The sequence below is a fragment of the Neophocaena asiaeorientalis genome, unplaced genomic scaffold (genome assembly GCF_003031525.2).
Source record: "Neophocaena asiaeorientalis asiaeorientalis breed wild unplaced genomic scaffold, Neophocaena_asiaeorientalis_V1.1 scaffold123, whole genome shotgun sequence".
In the NCBI taxonomy this organism is placed as follows: domain Eukaryota; kingdom Metazoa; phylum Chordata; class Mammalia; order Artiodactyla; family Phocoenidae; genus Neophocaena; species Neophocaena asiaeorientalis.
The window spans coordinates 10,889,030-10,915,674 of NW_020173666.1; positions in this window are offsets into that span (position 1 = coordinate 10,889,030).

Genomic DNA, 26,645 nt, shown 5'->3' on the forward strand with positions numbered 1-26,645 from the left:
TTTAACGTTAATTAGCTCTTTAAAGGTCCTATGTCCAAATATAGTCCCACTGGGGGTTAGGGCTATAATGTATGCATTTAAGGGTGGGTACAGAATTCATTTCATAACAGAAGCCTCTCTGAAAAACAACTGAACCCACTGGAGATGAATTCACAACAACAACAAAACGTTATAAAGTACACAAGGAATACTACTCTAAAGGAGAGCCATCAGAAGCAAAAATCAAGAGAAGAAGCACCAAAACAACTATAGATGGCAGAACGAAATCAAAGACACTCTAAAATAAATAAAAGAGCAAAGAAATTTTAAAAAAAGAATTGAAAACATCATGAAACAATGATGAAAATAAAGAATAGGCAAATTTGAAATGAAACAAATAGAATGTCTAGAAATGGGAATTATAGTCATTAAAATCTCACCAGATAAGTTAAACAGCATATTAGACACATCCAAAGAGAAAATTAACCAACTGGAAGATATATTTGAGGAAACCACTTAGAATGAAGTACAGAGAGAAAGAGATGAATGGTTCAGAGATGTGGAAGATAAAATGAGAAGGTCCAATGAAAATGTCTCATGAGACATAGGGAGAGAGTAAGAAATGGTAGACAGGTAACATTCAGAAAGAAAGACAATAAAATTTTCTATAATGGAATGCAAGGGTCTAAAAATGGAAGTACACTGGTTCCCAAGGAGGAAAAACAAAAGCAAGTATATATCTGGTTGGAGAAAAATCCAACAATTCTAAAGTTTCCCATGAAGGAAATCTCAATAAACAACAAAAAATTGGTTTCATATAGAACATATTCTCTGATCATAATGCAGTAAAATTAGAAATTGGTAACAAAATAATAGCTGCTAGGAAAATGAAAATGACCATAGTATCAATAAAAAGGGTCTGGATAACACAAACTATATTAAAACATGAATTGAATCTTTTAAACGATTTCATTACCTCAATACATAGAAGAAAACAAGTTTTTAAGGTATTTGGTATATACTTGTGCCTGCTTATTTACAATTCTGGTTTCATGAGCAAGTAATTTTCCTTTGCCTCATGGCTATTCCTGAGACTATTTTGTTAGCCTCTGTTTGACCCTGATATTAGAGGACTATATTTTGTTGGAACTTTACAAAGTACTTTCACATACATCCTATCAGCATCTAATCTCTCCTTCTTGGTGATACAAGTCAGAGATGTATTTGCAACATCCTTAACTAGCACGCAAATCACTTACCAATATGCAAATGAACAAATACTACTGCAGCCAGAAATTTCTTGCCAAGTGATTTTACTTCCTTTCACAGCACATAGATACCTCATGAAGTATGCCCAGTGAGTAGAGCTTTACAGAGGAAAATTACTGACATTAAGGACTGAGGAGCTTGAAGACAGTACTCTCCCACCAATAGTAAATATTAGATACAAATTATAATAGGTTTGTTGTTTAATTGATCTAATTCAAAATAGCCTTAAAATATTTTATAATGGAGCAGAGACAGTGTAAATAGAAAAACTTATTTTTCATTTAAAACCTGACTATGAAAATTAAATAGATCATTTTTGGAAAAAAAATTTTTGACTGACTTATAAAACATGACCACTTTGACTTTAGGCTCCCTTAAGACCTAAAATTCTGTTGAAGATTATGTTCATGTAATTTCTTTAATAAATCACCCATAGAGGCCTGCTTTGGGAGGTTCTTGTCTCTGAACGTGTTGCTAGTGAATTTTGATTGCTATTCCAGAGGGGCAGGGCACTGAGTCTTGAGCAACGTTGCACAGGCCCAGTAGCATTCAGAACCCCAGACACAACCAAATGGCAAAGCATTTGACGTAAAATTCTCTCGGTGCTTATTTATTTATTTTTGGTATATGTTACTAAGACGTCTGCTCTCCTTTTCAGCTATGTTGTGCTGACCGTTCACTTTGACATGAACTCTTTCTATTCACTGGCTTCCACATGAAATCCTATCAGTCCAATAGTCTAAAAGATTTACTGAAGATTTGTGGTGGCATAGCGAGGAGTTACATCCCACACTGTGCTCACCTTCACCCCACAACCCCATGACCATGTCCTACCCCATCCCTGACCCTGGGTCCCCAGCCATCAGAAGTCCCGTTTCCTCACACACTCTCCAACACAGCCTCCACTGGAGCCTCGCTCTTTCCTCCAGGATTTTCTCAATGTAAACTCCTTTGCCACCTGCCCACCCCACCCCACCCCCGCTGCCTAGTAAGCAGGGTAATTCAGTCATCAAGCCCAAGTCCCCTAGCTTATCCAGAACCTAGTAAACTGACAGCTGAGAATTTATCCTCAGAGAGAAATGAGGGATACAACCAACAAGAATTCCATTACGTATAAACGTAAATGCTTTATTAAACTAGCAGTACTGACATTTTTTCCCCCAAAACACGTTTGTCTTATGAATAAATTAAAATTCAATATAAAGTCATTTTTAAAGAAATGCAATCATCTAACAACAGGCTGGTTATATTTCCACATTATTACTAATATACCATAACTAAAATTTGAGTTTATTTTGGGGTAGACAGACACTTCTGGATTAAAACCACATGGACTCGGCTTTTACAAAGGCTTTTACAAAGTCTATATAGCCCTTGACTCAGACTTCAAATGCTTTTAATTCAGTTCTCATCCAAATTAATCTCAACAGGTGCTCAGTAAATATTGGTTTAATGAATGGAAGGGACTGTAAATACTACAACTTCCAGATTCCTTGGGTCAAAACTCTGCCTGTCTTCTGATATGTCTTCTCTTTTTTCCCTTACTGAGTCAAAAACAAAAACAAAATACGTTAGTCTCCCTTGCCCAAACCAAAAATGAAACAGAAAAAGGAAAAATAAATATTAATAAATTAGAATAAAATAATTAAATGTTATAACAAATATTCTTAAGATAGTAAATAAAATAATCTTTAAATAACCCTTACTTCATCCATATTTAAAAGTAAACTAAAAATGCTCACCTACCAACATATTTTAATTATATCAGATTTTAATTTAGTCACTTCATTACAATGCCTGCAATTTTATAGGCTCTTTAGTACAAGGGGTAATTCATTTCTTAACATTAGTCAGTTGATTAAAAAAATAAACCATTGAGCATCAAAAACAATCTGGAACCTGAAACAATGGTTTGCAAACATAGGTAAATAGTTACTTCCACATAAAATCCTAGAATCATGAGTTCATAGAATTTTAGAGGTTAAACTGTAGAATAATATGATTCTCAGAGATTTAGAAATATTAAAGAATTTCATTTACATAAACCTGCCTTTAGCATTTAGGTTACTTCATCTAGCATCGATGTTCTAATTTTCCAGCGATAACACTTTGAGGAGCATTAGTTAAATCAAGCAGGTTAAAACACTGCTACTGATAAACCATAAGCCCAGTGATCTGAGCTTTAGACAATGATCTTTCTATAAAATTTTGTATGGAATCTAACAGTGATTAACTTTTAGATCAATCCTATTTCCCTCAAAATATATAAAATTTCAGAAGATATGTGAGATAATTTGGGAAAGAGAGTACGGATAAAAAAAAGGAGTTTGAAATATATTCCCCAAAGAGGGAATTGCAATAGAAATGATAAAGAAAAAATTTGGCAAAGTAATTAAGGAGAAAGTTCTGAGCCAGGCTTGAAATCCTCATGAATGTTCTATGCTTTATATTCTTAATTTATTTTATTCTAAAGATGTTATGAAAATGAAGATGGTCATCATTATTCTTTGGCTTTTCATTGTTCTTTCCTAATGTTTTCCTTCTTTCTGAAACATAAATCTATCTTTGAGGTAATGATTATGTATTAAAGTTACATCAAACAACTATCTTAAGATTAAATCAAATAGAAGAATGCATTTTCTTTGGAAAATTGATTAAATCAAGGCTCCCTAGTGAGAGATATAAATAGAAATGATTTTAAATCAAATTCACTCTGGATAAGGCATCTACTGGTAAAATTAGGAATATCCTTTTAAAGCAGAATGTTTATTACACATTCTTGGAAAAACATTTTTAATACATATGACAATGTGTTAATTTCCTTAATATCTAAATATTCTTACATATTAATAAAAAGTAAACAAGTTAACTTTAAAACAATAGATAAACAGTTTGTTTGCAGGGAAAAAACTGATTGATAAACATATACAAAGTTCAAGTTCAGTTATAGTTGAAGAAATGAAAATTTCTAAAATTGAAAAATGAATTTTCTTTTTTCATATTGCCAGGGATGAAAATATTCGTTGTGAGTGTGGGAAACTGCAGTCTCAGATCCATCAGTAGGAGTGTAAATTGATACAAACTTTTTAGAGAGCAATTTGGCAGGATGTGTTAAATTTTAACACATGAGTTTTACTTTTAAATTTAAATAACACATCCTTTGATCTTACAATTCCATTTAGAAATTTACCCTATAGTTTTTTACACAGATGTACAACAATAATCATTGTCATGTTATTTGTAAATAGCCAAAAAAACCCAAAAGAACAAAAAGCTGAAGATCCATCAATAAGGACCTAGTTCTCTTAAAAATTATGGCACATCTGTGCTTGCATGCAGATGTTTAAAGGAAGGAAATAGAGCTATATATGCTACTAGAAAGAAATCCAAGATAAATTGTTTCATGTAGGAAAAAAAAGGCAAGTTGGAGAACGTATATTGTAATCCCATTTGTCTGAAGTAAATATTTTATGTATATGCTCTGGAAAAAACACTGAGAAGTAGGAGTGTGAAAAGTACTTTTTCTTTGTACGTTATTCTGTACTGTACCATGTCTTTTATTTTCTTTCTTTTTTGTTGTTGTTCTATTTGTTTGCTTGTTTGTTGCCATGAGCATGTATGATTTTTATAAAAACATATAGCTAATGGTGAAAGTCATTTTTACCTATATTAAATATTTTGTTTAATGTCCCTAAATCGGCTGGGAGCCACAATATCTGGATTTTTTCCAAGAACAGGAACAAGATTAAGAATGTTATCAGCCCCTTTTCCTCTTGTCTCCCTCATAGCATCCCTGGTGGAGAGACTCTTCTTTAATTGTTGACTACAGAGCAAAAGGTGCCTCTGAGGCCAGAAGATGCTTAGGGACATGTGCACACCAGGTCGAAGGGGAAAGTGGGCTTTAAAGACAAGAGTTAAATGTGCTTTTGTAAAGAACCTATATTTATGTGTGGCCCTTCTTCACCTCCTTTCATACTGTGTCACTTAGCAGCTATTAATTACAAGTAAGGGAAAGTGGAGAGGAATTAAAGGCACGAAATGAAGCAAATATTTTGAAGCTCTCTTTGGTAGGAGATATTCCAATTCCAAATAACTCTTCCAATTCTAAATAGCAGCACAAGAACCAGGATTGCTTCACCTCGTGTAGACATCAGTTATGTGTGGAGAAAAAAAATAAAATATTCGTGCTACAGGAGAGTGACTTTTGCAGACTGAAAAGCAACTGTGATACACTTACAAATGCTTATTTCAGTGAGACTTTCTGCCATTGGACTCAGTGCACTGGGGGAAAAAAATGGAAGGAGAGAAATAGGCTGTCCTAATAGCTGTTTTATTTATTTCTCTTATTTTCTCAAATTTTCTTGCAAACTCCTTTGCAGGTAAAAGTTTATTTTAGTAGGCAGTACCTTGGTTGAAGCTGCTTTTCAAAGGAGGAGGATGGATGAATCTGTCCTCTTCCTAATTGCTTTGTGAAGCCTTCCCTTCTCCCTAATCTCACTGTATTTTCTCAAGAAATGAGGCACTTACATATCCCAAGGGGTTAAATGGAGATTTCTGCTGCAGAGGGTAAAGTAGGGAGTTTGCTGCATTAATCATTGAATAACATCAATCAAGCATCCGCTTGGGCAGTTAAATTTCTGTTGAACAAAGTACAGAAGTACCTGGGGAATGTCTCCCTCTTTGTAAATGGTATCATTAGACATCTGTCATGAAGGCCTTGTGAAAATAGATTTTGGGATGCAAACAAAGTCATTTCAATGCTAACACAATTATAGGCACATAATGAAAAATATTCTATAAAAATTACTGAATTAATAAATAAAATTGTAAAATAAATTATTGCATCAATTTCCTAAACAAACTATTAGTTACTTTCTTACTCCAAATTTGTGTGCTCATTGCAGCAAGAAGTATCTTCCTTAAGCACCATTTTGATTTTTCAGACTCATTTTCAGAAACTATAATAGGTCCAAATATTTGCTCTCCTAAAATCCATTTTGCTGACCCATGTTGAAATGTTTTTTAACAATTAGTTATCTTCTCCCTAATTTCCCTTTTTAAAAATTATTGTATATTTATATTATCTTTGCTAGCCTAGAACACACGTGAATCTGCCTCGTAATTTGCTTTCTTCAGCCCAAATGCTACTTTCGCCATCTGCAATGCCTTTCACCCTCTCCTTTACCATTACAGATCAATTCTATTCTGTTCTTATTGCCATTTGTCATTGCAGCCAGATTTGCAGGGTATAAGTACAGAGCAGTGTATTTACAATAATAAAGTTAAGGAGCATTTTATTTCTGTTTTATACAGCTTCGTGTCAACTCAATGCAGTCTTATTTATCTTTAGTGGAATATGAGCACATTGGAGGCAAAGTCTGCTTTCATGACTTTCTTACTCTTATCAAAATGTCTAACATATACGAGAGGCTTTATAGCCTAATGTGAAGCATCTGATAGCATCTCAGAAAAAGGTCATAGTGACTTCATTTGAAAATAAAAAGAAATATCATATTGATGAGTCAGTAGTAAAAAAAAAGTGTCAAATATTTGCAAATCAATCTAAAACTATAATGAAATTCCAAACAAAGTCTCAGCTGTGGTAGATCTATGGATTTTTTGTTTTGTTTTGTTGGAATACATTTTTTAAAGCATTCTAAAATTCATCATGAGAAATTTTTAAAAATTTATTAGGGAGAATATACCACATCAGTTATTTGCAAATATTTAAAAGCTAGAATGATTAAAGCTATAGCACTGGTAGAGAAATAGATATATAGATCAATAGAACATAACTGAGGGATCAAAATGATCCATGTACATAAGGGGAATTTAGTTTTCCCTGGAGATAATGTTTTGTATCAGGGGATAAAGAATGACTTATTCAACAACTGTTGAAATATTTGGTTATCCTCTTGGAAAAGTAAAAATCTTAGATCTCTATCATATAGCAAAATAAGTGCCAGATGGATTAACAGTTTCAAAGTAAGTTTAATAAAAACAAAATAACACATAAAAGTATTAGTGGATATTGTAGGCAAATATTTCTATAATATGTAAGAAGAGAGAACTTTCTGAAAAATGATACCAAAGAGAAAATAAAAAGAGAAATCCTGATAAAGTTTTAAAATCCTGCATAAAAATAACATAACCAATGTGTAAGAGCAATGAACTGTCTGAAAAAAAATTAATGCTATGTAAGACAAAGAGTTAAATACTCAATATATAAAGAGTCTTTTAAAATCAATATGAAAAAGAATGCCTTAATAGAAAAATGATCAAGGAACTTCAAAAAGCAACATATAAAAGAATAAACACTTCTACTGTATAGCACAGGAAACTATACTCAATATCCTGAGATAAACCATAATGGGAAAGAATATAAAAAAGATATATATATATATATATGTATGTGTATATGTATATGTATATATATATATATATATATATATATATACAACTGAATCACTATGCTGTATTGCAGAAATTAACACATTTTAAATCAACTATACTTCAATTAAAAAAACACAAATAGCAAACAAATTTTTTAAAATGTTTAACCATCCCAGTAATCAAAAAATGCAATCATATTCTTAGCCTATCTGATTGTCAAAGATTGGCAAGAATGATACCTGCTGTTGGAATGGGTATGGGATAATGGAGCACTTTTATTCACTGCTGGTGGAAGAGTAAAGTTGTACAATCTTATGGAGTGAAATCTGGCAATACATCTCAAAAGACTTTAAAAGGATATATCACATGACTTATACATTCCATTAGAAGTGGGGAAATATATGCATAAAGGAATGCTTACTGCAGCCTATCATTGCAGCAAAATACTTGGGAAAACATGTGTTATTCAGGAAAATCCCAAATAATAATAGTTTAAAGAAGGTAGAAATTTGTTTTCCTGCCATGTAAATAAAGTCCTAAGATAAGCAATCTGCAAACAACAGTGACCCAGGTTCCTTCTATCTTGTGTCTACAACCTTTTCTCTATGAGGGTTCTACCTTATGGTCCAGGATAGTTATTTGATCTCCAAGCATCTCATCCATACACATCAGAAGTCATATATGAAGATACACGAGGAAGAAATGAGGGCAGAAAAGACACAGTTCTTCTCTTTAAGGATACTTCCTGGAAGTTGAACATGACACTTCCATTTGGTCACATGGCCACAACAAACTGGAAAGGAAACTGGGAAATACGTTCTTATTCCAAACAACACCTTCCAGCTAAAAACTAGGAGTCTTGTTACTAAGGAAGAAGGGATATTAGGAGATAACCTGCAGTCTCTAACACATAACCAAAATGTTAACTCATAAATGGTTCAACAGCAAATAAAGTATGGTACATTGAGACAATGAATTATTTATCCACGTATCTCTTATTGATCTATCTAGTTGCCCTTTCATATATGTTTTCTATCTATGTTGAAGTACCTTTTAGTTTCTAAAATAATAGAATCTTTAAATTGTCTTGTTCGTTTTTTAACTTCTGACTGTATTGCATTGTGATATGTAATGTGCTCTGTATGAAATGAATACTTTGGTATTTGTGTGACTGGATTGTGGTCGCTCTCTGATAATTATCTGTTTTCTTTAATTATTGGGAGCAGGATTCTGTATATGTCCATTATACCAAAGCTTATTGTGTTGTTCAAGACATTTTATACTTCCTAATTATTTGTGGGCTTTCTATATCAGTTTCTGAGAGATGTGTGTTAAAAATATCCACCATGGGGCTTCCCTGGTGGTGCAGTGGTTGAGAGTCCGCCTGCTGATGCAGGGGATGCGGGTTCGTGTCCCGGTCCGGGAAGATCCCACATGCCGCGGAGCGGCTGGGCCCGTGAGCCATGGCCGCTGAGCCTGCGCGTCCGGAGCCTGTGCTCCGCAACGGAAGAGGCCACAACAGTGAGAGGCTCGCGTACCGCAAAAAAACAAAACAAAAAAAACCACCATGACTGGGGAATTTAACAATTATTTTAGTATATATCACTATGTGTCTTTACATATTTTGAGGCTAGGGTTTTGGGTGCATGCAAGTTCAGGATTATCTTATTTTCTTGGTAATTTTTTTTTTATCATTTAAAGAACGGTCCTTTTTAGCTAATATTATTGCCTTAAATTCTGTTTCATCTAATATTGCTTTTCTACTTTTATTTTAGTCTTTACGTGGACTATTTTTCCCATAATTTTACTTCAGACTTTGAGGTTCATTGTCTTTTATGCTTGCAAAGGGCATACATATAGTATTTGTATTTCAGTTCAGATGATTCTGCTCTTTAACAGGTGAATTTAATATTTACATTTATTAGGATTGCTGATAGTTGGATTTATTTATACATCTCATTTTGTGTTTTCTATTTACCATATCTTTCTTCACTATTTTGGGGTTTTTCCTTTCTATTGGACTGATTGAGTTTGTTCCCTTTTTCCCCCTCCAGTGTTTTGGAAGATATATATTCTATTTCTTTCAGAGGTTATTACCCTTGAATTTTGAATATGTTGCACTTGACTTAAGAAAGACTGAAGTTCATCAATAGCTCTGATCTCTCTTCTGTTATCGTTGTCTAGTTTATTAGTTTCACCTGTTTTTAAAGATCTCTCCAAATTAGCCTTTATTATTAGGGCCATAGGGAATCCCACACATAGCACTTCTCTGGAATTCAGAACCAATATGGAGAAAGAAGGAAGGAGAGAGGCAGGAATAAGAGATGGAAAATCAAAATACAATATTAGCTTTATTTCAGATAAAGCTGATTGGAGAAAGTTATTTAAGGTCTGTGGCCAGATGGGCTTGCTGATACTGTACTTTATTCCTGAATTAGATGGACTGAGGCCCCGATGGCACAGTGAAGCACCAGCAGGTTTCCCTAATAAGGCCGGTCATTCACCACCTGGACACAGGCAGCTTTCCTTCAGTGGGGCAGGCAGTTCTGAAGGAGAGAGAACAACAGGGGCTGAGCCAAGCATCTTGCTTGGGTCTTCCTCCTAAACTCTCCAAACCTGCTTTTGGGGAGGAATGGTTAAGGGAGCAGAGAGAAGTTGAGAGTGTTCTTATACTATTCCTTATGAAGATTGGAGCAGAATTTCTTTTCTATGGATGTATGAGTGGGAAGTAATTGTTCTTGTCAATAGTGTTTTCTATAGTCCCTGCTTAAGGCAGATTTCCCATGAAGCTAATGGTTCCGCTTCAGGGCCCTTAACTTGACAGATGCTCCCGAGGCCCTGATCCCAGGAGATAGCAGCAGCTCCAAGAAAGTTGAAGAAATGAAGTCCTGCTAGCCTGGAGGTTGCCCTGGTGGTGGTCTTGGAGCTGCAGGAGGGGGGCGGGCATTGGGCACCATTCCCGGTGACAACCTACACTCTATGGACCCCATGCAACATCAGCATCTTCCCCAAGGAGAAGAATCTGACTGAGACACTGTTCCACTCTCAGCCTGAGGGCCATGTGACTTGGCTTTGTGGTCACCTTGGCACACGGCACTGCTGAGAACTGCCCTGGCACAGTAGGGGGTGGGAGGGTTGCTGGGCGTGGTGAAACTCAGCCGACTTTGGTCAGCCTGCTGTGACAGTGGGATCAAAGGACTGGACTTATCTGACGACTCTCCGACCACTACTAATAAATGTGAAGCTAAAATAAACTTTTCTAAACTATGACTGATTTTTTTTTTAAAGAACAAATTTTGACCAACTGTGTCAGAAGACTGGTTTATCTTTCTACTTCTTTGTATAGGTGATATTTAAAGGTAATTATCACATTAAGAGGTGAGCAAGGAGTATGCAGCCAAAAAACAGAAACCAAATTTCACTTCCATAGAGGAAATGAAATTATAATAAAAATAATTAAAGATTATATTACATTCCTGGATTTTTTGAGGTTTTGTAACATTTAGCTGCAATTTAAATTTTTATTTTTTGTGATTTATATTTTTATTCCAAGGAAATACAAACCTTTGTACCTAATTTTCTATTAATACTTTTTTTTTTTTTTTTTTTTTCGGTACGCGGGCCTCTCACTGTTGTGGCCCCTCCCGTTGCGGAGCACAGGGTCCGGACGCGCAGGCTCAGCGGCCATGGCTCACGGGCCTAGCCGCTCCGTGGCATGTGGGATCCTCCCGGACCGGGGCACGAACCCGTGTCCCCTGCGTCGGCAGGCAGACTCTCAACCACTGTGCCACTAGGGAAGCCCTCTATTAATACTTTGGTATTCTTTTCTTAAAAAGTGTTCCTTGAATTATGGAAACTTTAAGTCCCAGGAAACATGGATCCACCCCTGTTTTTTTTTCAATTTTACAAAAATGTTTGCCAATTTTTTTTCTCCTTGTTTCCCACATCTTTTTTTCTGGGTAATTTTCCTTCTTAATCAAGTACATCTTTTAGTAGTTCTTCTAGTGAAGGTCTGTTATGGCCAAACTTTTTGATAAAGTCATTATTTAGCCCTCAGTCATGAATTAAACTTAGCTGGTTAAAGAATTCTATTCAAGATTTTTTTCCCCTTTCAGTACTTAGAGTTGTTATTTCATTTCTGGAGTTTGTCATTGTTGCAGAGAAATGTACTTTTTCCTCTGAGAAAAAACAATCTGTCTTTTCTCCTTGAGTTTTCTTTCTGTCTTTTGTGCTCTTCAGTGTCACTCTCATCCATCATCTAGGTTTGAATTTGTTTTTATTTAACTTACAAGGGCTGGGGAGTACTGATGTCCTTTTTCAATCCTGGAAATGTATGACTCTTTAGCATTCTATTTTTAAATTGTTTTTAACAAATACTGAGCAGATCCAAAACAATATCTTAAGATATGTGTAAAGTATAAAGAATATGGAAAAAATTTAAAAGAATAAGAGTACAACACTTAGGTGCATACCATCCAATGTGTGAAAAGAACAAAAAGAGCATCACCATTATTCTTCAGTTCCCCTGTGCTCCCTCCCCCTGCCACACCACCTTTCCCCTCTCCCTTCAGAGGCTATTATCCTAAACTTAGTATTTATCATTTCTTTCTTTTCTTTGCAGTTCCACAATGAAAATATATTGTGATGCATGTTTTTAAACATTACATCAAGGGACTGATGCTATATATGTTATTCAATTTGTTTTTTCCACTCAAAATTGTGTTCCTGAGATTCTACTATGTCGTTGAGTATAACTGTAGTTTATTCCTAGTTATTACTGTATATCTCCCATGTTCTATCCATTCTACTGTTAATGGATATTGGCTTGTTTCTAGCTTTTTACTAGTAGGCATAATGCTACTTTAAGCATTTCATAAATGCCTCCTGGAAAAAGATAGTTTCTCTAGAGTTTATACCTAGGAGAGGAATTGCTAGGTCATAAAGTATGGGCATCTTCATAAAGCAAAATTGCTTTCCAAAGTGATTGTACTAATTTACACTCCCAACGGTGCTATATAAGAGATTGCCTTGTTCCACGTCCCTGCCAATGCATGATAGTTTCAGACTTTCATATTTGCCAATTTTGTGAATATGTAATGGTACTTCATGGTAGAATTAACTTGTATTTTCCTGACTGGTGATGAGACTGAGTGACACTTTATATGTTTATTGGCCATTTATGTTTTCTTTTCCAAAAAAGGCTTGTGTAATTCTTTAGACCCTTTAAAAGTTGCTTTGCCTTTTTTGTATTGATTTGTCATAACTTTTTACGTATTCAGGATACTAATACCTTGACAGTTATATATTAGCAACTATTTCCTCCCAGTCTGTGGCTGGTCACTTCATTCTCATTATGGTATCTTTTGATAAACTGATATTATTATTTTTAATGTAGCTAATTTGTCAATTTTTCCTCTGTGGTTTTCATTTTTATTACTTGCTTAAGAAAATTAGATCATAAAAGTATTCTCCGATATTGAATTCTAAAATTTTTATAGTTTTATATTTCACATGTAGCTCATTAATTCACCAGGAGCTGATTTTTTTATATGATGTGATAAAGGGATGTAAATCCTAATTATCTTATGTATCTTATCAGTGTTTGGGGTTTTTTTGTTTTTGTTTTTTTGTGGTACGCGGGCCTCTCACTGTTGTGGCCTCTCCCGTTGCGGAGCACAGGCTCCGGACGCGCAGGCTCAGCGGCCATGGCTCACGGGCCCAGCCGCTCCGCAGCACGTGGGATCTTCCCGGACCGAGGCACGAACCCGTGTCCCCTGTATTGGCAGGCGGACTCTCAACCACTGCGCCACCAGGGAAGCCCAAGTGTTTGTTTTTATTTGTATATGTTATTATCTCTCATCTCATTTGTTATGCAGAAGATACATTGTGGGATGCAGGAAAATGTTATTCTGAGAGAAATTCATAGCCTTAATACTTAAAATTTAAAAATTAGGTGTCTGTGTTTCCAAATTTGAAAGTCAAGGAAAGTATAACAGAAAAAAAACACAAAGGAAGTGGAATAAAAAACACTATAAGAGCAGAAACAAATTAAATAACTATCATATAAACAATATCAATTAAACAGAAATCATATTAAGTAACAGAGAGGCGCAACAAAGCCAAAATATTGTTTTTTGAAAAGACTAACAAACTAAGGTGTGACTACTCAAGAAAAAAAGAAAAGGCACAGATAAATGTCATTAGATTCTACAATGAGATATCACCTCACCTTATGCCTGTCAGAATGGTTATCATCAAAAAGATCACAAATAACAAATATCGGTGAGGTTGTAGAGAAAAGGGAATCCTAATGCATTGTTGGTGGGAATGTAAATGTGTGTAGCCACTATGGAAAACAGTATGGAGGTTCCTCAAAAAAGCTAAAAATAGAACTACTGTATGATCCAGCAATTCCACTCCTGGGTACATATCCAAAGAAAAAGAAAACACTAATTTGAAAAGAGACATGCACCCCAGTATTCATAGCAGCATTATTTACAATAGTAAAGAGTTATGGAAGCAACCTAAGTGTCCATCAATAGATGAATGGATAAAGAAGACATGATATATATATACAATGGACTACTCAGTCATAAAAGAGAATAAAATTCTTCCATTTGCAACAATGTGGATGGACCTAGAGAGTATCATGCTTAGTGAAATAAGTCAGAGAAAGACAAATACTGTATGTTATCACTTACATGTGAAATCTAAAAAATAAAATGAATGTATATAATAAAACAGAAACAGACTCACAGATATAGAGAACAAGCTAGTGGTTACCAGTGGAGAGAGGGATGGGAGGAGAGGCAAGTTAGGGGTATGACATCAAGCAGTACAAATTATTATGCAGAAAATAGATAAGCAACAAGGATATATCATACAGCACAGAGAAATATAGCCGTTATTTTGTAATTATTTTAAATGGAGTATAATCTATAAAAATATTGAATCTCTATATTGTACACCTGAAAATAATATAATATTATAAATGAACTGTACTTCATTAAAAATCATTAAATTGATAACATAAATTCAGATGTAACAAATGTAAAAGATAAGGAAATGCTTTTAATTAACTTTATGCTAATAAAATTGAAAATTTAGAAGAAAACATGCAAATTTCCAGGAAAAAATGTATATTAATTTTGCATCTATCTTGCTAAACTCTCTTAGTAATTTTAATAATTTCTGTGTGGATAATTCTGGGTTTTTTACATAAAACAATCATACAACATGTAAATTGTAACAGTATTTTTCTTCTCCCACTATCTCTTTGAATGTCTCTACAACTTTTTCTCTGGAATGCCTCTTAGAAGTATATTGAAACTTCTCGTTCTATCTTCCATGTCTCATAACCTCTCTTTATATTTCCATCTTGTTATCTCTGTGTTGCATTATGGGTGATTTATTTAGATCTATTTTTCAGTTGACTATTTTACATGATTATTCATTGAGTTTTTAATTTGAATGAACTAATCTTTTATTTCCAGGAGTCCAATTTTGTTCTGTTTCGAATCTGCTTATTCTCTGCTCATACTGTTCCTTTGTTTCATTATTTCAATTCCTTCTTTTACTTGTTTAATCATTTTAAACATAGCAATGTTTATAGTCCCTTTCAGAGTGTTCAATTTTCTGTGGTTCTTTGGGTACTAATTTTGTTAATTATTGAGACTTTTGATTGATCCTCATTTCCTCATATGGTTTATAATTTTATATTGTGAGCTCATCTTAAGCAGTGATGGTTCTTCTGTGTGAGTCCTACATATCCCAAATTATGGATTTGCCCCCTGTAATGAGGATTTACATTTGGTTCCTGGAGTTTTCGTGGACCAAATTTGTGGGGTTTTTCCCAACTTTTTCATTAATCAACTGAGAATTCTCATGCTGTAAGACCAGAATAAAATTAGATCCTACACTCAGGTTTGGGGTTTTAATTTCTTAGATGTTTCTTTTTCATTCATACTCACACTTGCATAGTACAAGATTCCTTGCTCTTTTTCCTTGCTGGAGTTCTTTTTAGTGCCATTTTTATGGACTGAGCAACTTTGCAAGAGCCTGTCCTTAATTCAGACTTTTAATTCCAGATATTCATCTTAAGTGGACCCAAGGCCATGTCTCTTGTCTCCATGTGAGGTTTATACTCCAACTCCATTCTCTAGGTGCTGGTTCTATCAGTCCAACCTTACAGCTTGAGCTACTAGAGGATTTTCCTTTCTTCCTTCCTGGCCCAATTATCTACTTTTAGAAACACAATTTATTTATCAGTAATTTATTGTATTGATTATATTTACCCCAAATATCTATGTGTTTATTACAGGAGTGTGTCTGCATCAGTCCCTCAGGTTGCTGAACCAGAAGTAGAAAAAAAGGCTTGATTTACACCCAAATTTACATCATATTTAAATAAATAGTCTCTGTTGAATGGGATTACAGGTGATTTTGATCTTCTATTAAAGTCTTTTATTGTCTAGACTTTATACAATGACTATGCAATAGTTTTATTAGTTGAAAATATTATTAAATGATTTCAATTTTGAAAAGAAAGTTTAATGAAAGCTAGATTAGGATATCATATTACCGTATAGTTCATAAATTATTTTGCTCTTTATGTGAAGCAGGGAGAGAAGTCACACAAAATTCTAAAATTATATTATGTTTGACTTCAGAATACATTACAAATGAAACATCACTATTTCAGGCTAAATGAGGAAAATGAATCTAAGTCTAAAGCCTGAATATTTTTAATGCTTTTTAAATTTATTCAAGTAAATGCAATAAATGGAACAAGAAATGGTGTTATTAGGAAAGGTTCTATGTTTTATAACAAACAAATATTAGTTGTTTTATGCTTTTAAGTAGAAAAATATTTCCCACTCCCATCTCTACTCCTCAATCCTTGTATTTACTAGTTTCCATTAAAGTCATGTATCCTTGAGGTTGTTGGACTGATAACTTTTTAAATGCCTATAGTTTCAATTTGCTAATGATATTTTTGTATGTTTGTTTCTGGGTATATCTGGGGATGTGGGATGTGTCCCAGGGTGTGAGGGCATGTACGTATGTTTGAGGGAGACTGTTGGGGGTGTCTTTGCCTGATGATTTTTAATTTCCCTTACTCTTTCAATGAATACACTTACTTTTAACCTTGTCCCTATTCAAGTGATCTCTAATTCTAAGTTATTGAGGCTCAAATAATGTTTTTCTCTAAATTATTTTCCAGTATGTATGTACAGAAATTGTCTTAATTCAAGGGTTTTTAAAAACCTAAATCCTAAAGGAGTGGAAAATATAAAATATCCTCCACAAATAGCTTATCAACACATCACACAGTATAATATCTGAACATTTTGTTCACGGCCCCTGCTTCCTTCAGAAAGCCTTTACAAAGAATTTTATTAAAACAAATTCTGTATAGAACAAAAGATTGCCAGTATAACAAAATGTGTTAGACAGTGTCTCACAACAGACTTTCAATGGAATATAAACCTCTAGATGTTATAGCTTTCCTAAGACCTTAGAAAAATTTTAAAGTTTTCTTAGAGAAGGAAAGAAAAAAGAAGGAAGAGAGGAAGCAAGGAAGGAATGAAGGGGGGGGGAAGAAGAGAACGATAAAAACCTAATAAAGTTTTACCAAATATAAATATATTTGTTTATAAATGTAGCATTTCCCATTCCAAATTATTGATGGTCCTGAGCTAGAAGAAGTAAGGAAAAGGGTTCCTATGTTGTGGGTTAGGTGTGCATGGAAGGGCTAACTACGGGAGACTAGAACAGCTAGGCAATGTCTATTGTGACCCATCTGTCAAGTTGGATAGAAACTACAGAACCGAATTCAGCCCAGGAAACTGGGAGAGGTGCAGCAGTTCAGGCTTCCCCTAGGTCGGGAGAGCATGGCCACTGGCCATAGGACTTCCCTAACTAGCTAAACTAGCTGAAGACTCCTCCAGTTTAGAGTCAGACATACCTGTGTCCAATCCCAGATTCTCCCTTTACTGGTTTCATGAGTTTAAGCAAGTTATTTTACTTCACCTTTTTTTTCAGGATCCTTATCCATGTACCTACGTCCTAGGATCTTCATGAAGATCAAAGGAGATGATGCCTGTGGAGCCCTTTGCACCGTGCCCTGTCACACAGCAAGCACTCATTGTCACTGTTTGTACGGTTACTCTAGTACTTCTGGTAAGCAGTAGGTGCCAGGGAGTGTTCAGTAAGGAGGAAGCTGATATTTCGCAATCCAGGCAGTCAGACAGCATCAGATACAGTTGTCGACGGATACCAAGCCCACAGCCATGAGCCAAGAGTGAAGGGATCAGACTTCAGTGCCAAGGGAGGATGGAAGGATAAAACTGCCATAGTGGTAGGAGCAAAGCAGAGCTCCCAGCTCAGGATAGAATAACAGGCAAGATTCAATGGCTGGGACCCAATCCCGGGAAACAAGGATGTGGTTAGCAAAACTGATGGACGAAATGAAGACTGATCTCAGCTACAAAGCACAGCATAGCCCTGGAGGACCAGGATTAAAGGGGAATGGATGTCCAGTCTAAAAGTTCTGTCCATAGCTTTTGAAACCTGCCATACCCCTCACCCCGCCCCAATTAGCTAATGACTGGTCCTTGAGCCAGAGGGGGCTATACCTGCTGGAGAAGATTAATGGAATTTTCTCAGCTTTATTAATTAATTATTTTTTATTGGCTTGCTTTTGTTTATTTGTTTTTATTGGAGTAGAGCTGCTTTACAGCGTTGTGTTTCTACTGTACAGCAAAGTGAATCAGCTGTACATATACATATAATCCCCTCTTTTTTGGATTTCTTTCCCATTTAGGTCACCACATAGCACTTCTTCAGCTTTAGTTTTACTTATTTGTGAACATATACTTATGATTTGGAAGTCAAAACTGTATAGAAAGGTACACACAGGAAGTCTCACTTCCACTGTCTTCTCCATTCCATTCTCTTCCACCCCCTACAGATGACCAACCCCTACAGATAGTTATCCTTTCAGTGTTACTTTTTATAAATATAAACAAATATGTGTACATATTCTTACTCCCCTTGCCTGTTACACAAAAGGTAGCACACTGTATAACCTTGGGGGGGTTTTTGTGTTTTTTTTTTTTGTTTTTTGCGGTACGTGGACCTCTCACTGTTGTGGCCTCTCCCGTTGCGGAGCACAGGTTCCGGACCCGCAGGCTCAGCGGCCATGGCTCACGGGCCCAGCTGCTCCGCGGCATGTGGGATCTTCCCGGACCGGGGCACGAACCCGTGTCCCCTGCATCGGCAGGCGGACTCTCAACCACTGCGCCACCAGGGAAGCCCGACCTTGGGTTTTTTTACTTAACAAAATACCTTGTAGACTTCTCCACTCTGGAAGATGGAAAACTTCGTTCTGTTTTATGGCTGCATAGTACTCTACTGTGTGGATGCACCATAGTTATTTTGAACAAATTTCCTATCATTGCTGAGTACTTGGGTTGTTTCTAATCTTTTGCTGTTAGAAACAACATCACAAGGCATGATCCTGGCTATATGTTATTTTGTACTTTTACAAGGTATCAATAGGATAGCTGCTTAGAAGTGCAGTGGCTGCTCAAAGGTAAGTTCATTGGTAATTTTGCTCATTATTACCAAGTCTTTCCAAAAGAACTGTTCCATTTTTCACTAATACTGGCAATACATGAGAATTCCTGTTTCTCCACAGCCTCATCAACATATTATGTTGTCAAACTTTTAGACTGTTGCCAAGCTGGTGGGAAGATTGTAATTTTGGAGTCTAATGAAAGGTGAATTGTACTTTCATAAAAGCCACAGTAAGTAATGGTTTATTATTTGGAGTGGTCCTTCTTCCGTCCTTCTCCTTTTTCCTTTAAATGCCATAGACCCAAATATTTTGTGTTTAGTTATGTGGGCTTAGTTATGTATTCCAAAACCTGAAGTGTTCTGTCTATGATGAATTAGACTGGCTGGCGTAGGTGAGAAAGATGAAGAATTTAAAATCCTGACTGGGGAATTCCCTGGTAGTCCAGTGGTTGGGACTCCGTGCTTTCACTGCTGAGGGCATGGGTTCAATCCCTGGTCAGGGAACTAAGATTCCGAAAGCTGCACAGCACGGAAAAACAGAACAAAACTCCTGACTGATGTCTGGGTCCTGAACAGCACGTGAACTTCTCCCTCCCCTTGGGTCATCCTAGCTCCTGGCCACCCTCCCACCGCTGCACACCAATACAAGCTAGGTCCCCCCAACACTGGGCTGACCTCCCAGCCTTGGCTGAGTGGCATCTCTGCGTGCATTCTCTCACAGCCTGCAGCCCTCTGGCTACCGCCTCACACATACTAGTACCTGTGGCATGTAGGAGGCAGTGGGAAGAATTCTAGAAGCCTTGCATGCAGTACGATTAGCAGACTAAGAATGAGAATAACCTTGAGAGTTGTGACACAGAGGCCTCAGCCAGGGTAACAGGTTTGTGGAGGAGCACATGTTATTTCCAATACGTTTTATTTTCAGTGAGTGTGGGTCTGGAAAGATACACCTTTTTCTACCTTGTATTTTTCTAATTTGGACTCTAGACATTAAGACTGGCTTTGAGTAAACTTCTGGAGCAGGCCTAAGGGGTTTTATGGACAAAGGGGACACTCTTGGTGCCCAGGGCTGGAAGAACAGATGCCAACAGAGGGTCCTGGGTGTGCTGGCACACCTGCCTCTCCGTCCTGGAGGAGATACTCCCACTTCTGCAAGGCCCCTGCTGCCAAATGCGGGGCCACCTTCACTGGGGAATTTTCATACGGAGGCTGCCAGAAGCCAAATTAACACTCTTCTGAGACTGCGAAACAGATCAATATATTTCCCCCCAAACTCTGGAACATAAAACTATTCAAAACAAAGAAATAAAATCAGATTCTGCCGGAATAATACAAGGCCAAGATTGCACATCATATCATAGCTAGCATCTTATACTGGGACGAAAACAATTAGAAGTTAAACCAAAGTATCTGGAAAAAACATCACTCAGCTATGATTAGCCTAGTTTTAGATCAGTCATGCTAATAATTTTATTTTTTGTAGTACAAAGAAATATCTAGTATCTAATAATTGTAATAATCTTGAGCTCTTTGGAATTATACTGACAAAGATTTTGCAACAGTATATTTTAGTTATAGCACCTTTAAAAAAAAATGCTAAGTCTATAGGTGGCCAAAAAGTCTTTTTTCATGCTAGTTAGAAGTTATATGTATGGTCCTCTCCACGAAAATCTTTTTTCCCCCATGTTCTTCCAGATATCTCCTCCGATACTGCCGACTGAAAATTATTGAAACATCCATGATAGCTGTTCCTCAGTCTTTGACTCTTGTTACACGAAGTGGGGAATTTTTCTTTCATATTGTCCCAAGGCAAAACTCCCCATTTGTTAAGTAGGGACCCTGAGGAGGTCATGCTGTGGGAAGTTCTCCAGCTCCAGGAGAGAATGCTGATGCTGTGTCTTGTTGCAGGAGGGAGGTTGTCTCACTTTCTCTTTCCTGCACCAGCCACCATGAAGTGCATCTGGGTGAGCAGAGTGGCTGGCACTTGTCTTGCCATAATATGATTCTACTCGGTGATCTTTGGAAATTGCTGCCCATATCCTGACATGGGAAGGATTCTGCTTAATTTCCTTAGAATAATGAATTGATTACTAAGGATACATTCTCATGCGTAGGGACTTTGTGACTGTTCAGGAAGTGTCAGAGGAGCTCAGGTATATCAGTCACACTGGTACCATGCTGAGGGAGGAGGTGATGTTGCCCTCTTATCACACTGACAGGTTGCAGAGGTCATTCATTCATTCAACAAACACTAATGGAAGACCAGGTCCTACATTAGGCCCTGGATATTAAAAAAAAATATGGGGTGCCTTCCTGGAGTACTCAGTCTAGGGGTGGAGATGTAAAAATTCACAAAAATTTAAAGTATAATATAATAAGGGCTAAAACAGTGATGTCCACAGCTGGTTTCATAGCTCACAGGTGACTATTGCACTAGGTGTGTGGGAACTGTGATCAGGAAGACTTCACAACGGGAGTGACATTTGGGCTGAACTTTGGAAGACCAAAGCTCTTGACCAAGCAATGGGAAAGAGAATAGAAAGTAGCAAATGTAAAGGCATAGAGGTGTGAGGGAGTCTGGTGGGGCAAGTGATTAGAAATGTAATCCATCAGGGACAACATCTCAGAGCAGGTGAGCAGTGAGCCAGACTCTGGAGGAAGTGGCTGGACATCTAGAGGAATTAAGTGCACAGAGAGAGGAATCAGCAAAAGTGTATCAGGGCAGAGAGGGTGCCATCTTGGCCAGGGCAGGGCTGTCCCCGGGTCACCGTTCCCTGAGCTTCTCCCTTCCCTCTGGCTTTGATACCAGTGTTCTTCTGTAGTGGAGCTGGTTCACCGTGCTTCATTATCTCCTCCAAAGTAAAAGTGTTCCACATCATCCACTGTCCTCTCTAGCCACAGAATCATGGAATGATCTTTGGCCTGGAAACACACCCCCATTCTGCCTCTCCCCATCAGTGCCCACCTTGATCTGCCAAAGGTCAACCGTGACACAGCAATGACAAATCCTGGGATTCCAGCCTTAGGAAATGCTTGACGATCCGCAAGCCTGAGCTCTTAGGATGGAAAGCAAAACTTCTTCAATATTTAGATATGCTTTCCTTTTCATACTTTCAGCCCATTAATGTGTTACACTGTTTCTGAGGGTAACGGAATTCTCCAGTAAACAGAATTTGTCCCTCTGCCATTTCAGCCTCCCATTCGCCGCAGTCACTCCTCTTCCTCTCACTGTCTCTCTCGTACCCACATCCTGCTTCTCATCCCGTCTTCTGCATCAAAGCAGGCCTTCAGGCATAGATCCGGAGTATATTCACCGTAAGGTGTAAATGACTGATAGAAGCTTAAGGTATTCCTCGTTATAAGCATAGTTGTATTTTGACAGGGCTCAAAGCCTTTAGAGAAAGGAACAAATCCATAAAGATTTAATGGAGAAATTTTAATTAGGCAACAGGAGGAATGTTTGGGGTTGAGTGGAGTATACCTGGTTTTCCTGAAATCACATGCCAGACAGCTATTCTATTTAGAAATTAAAATACATATACACACACATACCCTACTTGCCTGTTTAATTCCAGGTAATATGTTAAATGCTTTACAAATACTCTCTCATTTAATTCTTGCACCCCAAATCCTGAAAAGTAGACATTTAGTGTTTCACATACATTCTCCTGCACAACAAGGTTAAGTGAATTGCCGAACATGCACAGCCCATGAGTGAGGACCTGGGATGGGAATCCAGCTTCTTTCTACGGATCAGGAAGCCCCTCGAGGTAACACTCTTTTCATGTGGTGGGAAGCAGTCTTCCTGCTTGCCTCCTGGGGGTTGCTGAGTTAATGAACATATAGAGCTTTAAAAATCTTTTCCAATAAGTCATCTTAAAAAGCATCCTTAATCATATTTGTTTTTCTCTGAACTCCCCAGACTTTGTGTATGTCATCCTCATAATGCTGTGCCCCGAATAAAACACAGTGGCCCGTGTTCTATTTTCATTTTTCAGCCTGTGCAGGATATAAAAAATAAACAGCATATGGTGAAAGGTTCATGTGATTAAAAAAAAATAACTTCACTTAAAATAATCCATGGGCTTTTCTACATGGGTTCTTGGTTTGGTTTCAAAAACCACAGGAGTTTTACTATGCTTTAGGAAAGCGTGAATATTTGCATTGTTTCTATTGGGGTCAGTGGAAAACCAATCTCATAGAGTCGGCACTAATAATCATGTTGTTTATAAACAAGTGCCACGCTAAACTAGTACAGACCAAGACTGCTGTGATGCGCTCCAGCATTAAACACACTCAAAACAACGCTGTAACTCTCTCTCCAGCTATAAATCTCATGCCAACACAATGCTTCTTTAGCCGACAAGAATAATGAAGTCTTACCTAGAGAATAAGGTGGGACATCAGACAAATAGGTAGACCTGACCTTTTAAGAAGAACTTCCTATACCTTGAGGCAAATAAAAAATGAATTGAGGAATCCCGTCTTTATTTTAAAAGTGTAACTACATAAAAAGTCATTGTTGCTTAAACTACATCAGTTCTCAGCACTGAAAGAAGTAACTTGAAAATTCAGGTAAATAATTTTATTGGCACATTTGTGTTCAGCCACAAAGTTCTCTCAGCAATTAAGTGCAGAGCCCACTGTGGGTCCAGGATTGTTCTGAGCATTGTGGAAGATGGAAGAGATCCTGAAGATAGGGACTTTATCCTTCAGGAATTGATGATCCAGCTACAGAGATGTTAGGTCCTTAATAAAATAAAGAAGAGTATCAAACACTTCCCTTGTGCCAGGCACTGTGCTCAGAGATCTGCAGGGATTATTTCATCTAGTAGATACTATTATTTTACACAGGAGGAAATCAAGGCTTAAGAGGTTAACTGAACTCTCAAAGAGTTGTAAGAATTATATGAGAAACCATAATGCACTATATCAGTTCGGTGTAGATTTTGTTTCCTACTGAAAAAAAAAGAAAAGAAAAAAACCCCAAACAAAACAAAGCAAAAAAAAAATTAGAAGCTTAAACAGAGGTTTATTTTTCTCTCTCATAAACCAAGTCCGGAGGTAGACAGTAACTAAACCAGCACCACAGCTCTCCTTCAACACAGGGACACACCTACCTCCAAGGCATCTGGGAAATGTGCAGACATTTTTTTCTTACAAGTGGTCATGTGCCCTGTTAAAAAGTGGGGCTTCTCTTACTACAGGTGAGGAGAACAGATACTAGGTTAGGCAACTTGCATCTCTGCCACATGTTTGCAGAGTGCTGGGCACAGGACAGACACACAAAGGTTAAGTGATAATAATTATAAAACTCAAAGCAGCCCGGAAGTGGCTTGGTTTATTGATTTACAACTATGTCTGCCCGAGGTTTTCCCTTTTCCAGACTCCGGCCCTATCCCTAAATAGGCATGTGAGTGAGAGGAAGGGAGTGCGTGCTGGGTGCTCCAAACGCTGGCTCCTGGGAGCACCAACTCCCAGGCCTGGCCTCTCCATTTCCTCCTCCAGACATTAGAGGTGGTTTGCCCCAACGTTTGCACCTGTGGAAAGGTGGCAGAAAGCCAGGTCATGACACAAAATAAGGACAATGCCCAGGCCTGGGCATTTCCCAACCTGGGCTCCTGCTTTCTTCCCATGCCCACTTTCAGGGACTGCAAATGACAGCTCTGGCCTCTCGCAAATGCAGAAGGAGCAGGGCAGTCACACTGCATTAACTCCAGGGGATAAGCAGCCACACTGGACAGAGATGTTCTTTAGATCAGTGACAACAAGCATGGCATTCCTTGGTGCTGTGCAAACAGGAGCCTCTGGGAAGGGGGCAAATTGTAACTTATGGGTTGAGTGTCAACTCATTTGGTTTATTGGTTTCAAAGAGTTTTCCATGGATCATCTCAATCTCACAGATTCCTAGGTAAGAGAGAAGGCTCTCACGTCGCAAAATATTTGCACCGTGTGGATCTGAGGAGTTTCCTTCAGTTTCTTAAAACTTCTAAGTTGTTTTTAGGTTTAAGATTCTATGACGGACAGAGCTGGCTTATCATAACGGTTGGGATGTGGTACAGAGAAAACTGGGTAGGATCGATGGATAGGGTGAAGTGGACAGGATGGTAGGGATAAAAGCTGGAGTCTCCAGCTGTTTCATCATTGGTTTGGACCAGGAAGGGGGGTATGGAAAAAAAAGTGAGAGGTAGGAACTTGATCCTTCTATTTGCTCACCCCCATATCTAATCTATTACCAAGTTCCATGTTATTTCCTTGCCCTCCCTGCCATGGAGGGCCACTGCAAGCATGCACGATGATTTGTGCAAATTAGAAAAAGACACCCCATCCTCCAGCAGACTCAGTCCTGTGCCAGGACTCAATGGGCAGCAAGTAAGGCTCTGGCTGAACTGCAACCCCCATTCGCATCCTTGGTTGGAAGCCCTTGCTCAGTGAAGAATCCGCAGATTCTTAAGTGGTGGACTCAAGTGGTGGACTCTTAAGTGGTGGAATCAGTTCACTTACCTGCATCCCCATGGTCCCTCCTGCCTCCTTCCTGGCTCCATCATCTCTCATCTCTCACGTGGACGATGCTCCGTCATGACAGGTAACTGGGAGAGGGTGTACAGAGGGTCTCAGATTCAGGCTTGGTGTGGTTGCCAAGTAAGGTTATTCATACAAGGACTAAACGAAAAGGTGTTCATCCTATTACTTGTTTTTAGACTTGTGATCGATTTAACAGACCACCCAGCCTGTGGGGCACGGCACTGTAAGTTAATCAAACATAAATGAATCTTAGTTATTCTGTGAAAAACACACTTGTATCACCTTCTATTTTTGAGGCCAAGTATGTTTTAAAGAAACCCGTGAACATTCAAATAGACTCATCTTACGATGCTCTTTTATTATCCCTTAGTATCGCAGAGTACCGGGAGGCTCCCCGCATGAGCGCGCCCGGCCGGGACCGGCCCCACGCTCACGCCCAGCCGCCCTGGCCCCGCCTCTCTTCCCAGCAGCCCGTGGGTCCCGTGACCACCCAGGGCCCCGGCTCGGCCCCCGGCTCGGACGCTGCATCTCCCTCGCGTGGCTCTCGAAGCGCGAGCCCAGCGCGGGGGACCCTCCTCCGCGGCCGCGGCGGCGCTCCTGCCCCTCTCCGCCCCCAGCCCCGCTGGCCTCCTGCTGTCTGCGACGCTCTTTCCCTTCCTTCCCGGGTTCATTTCTCCTCACTTTTCGGTTGTCAGTCCCAGCCACGTTTCCTCCGGGAAGGCTTCTCTCGGGCCCCAGTCTACGTCAGCTTCTTCGTTTATTTCCCTCGTAGAACCCTGGCATCTTTCCTTCCGAGCACGTTATCTCTGTGCAATTTGACACTTATTAGTGGGATCATTTGATTAATGTCGAGCTGGTAGACGGTGCAGGAAGTTCCTTACTCCCTCCCCCCCCCCCCC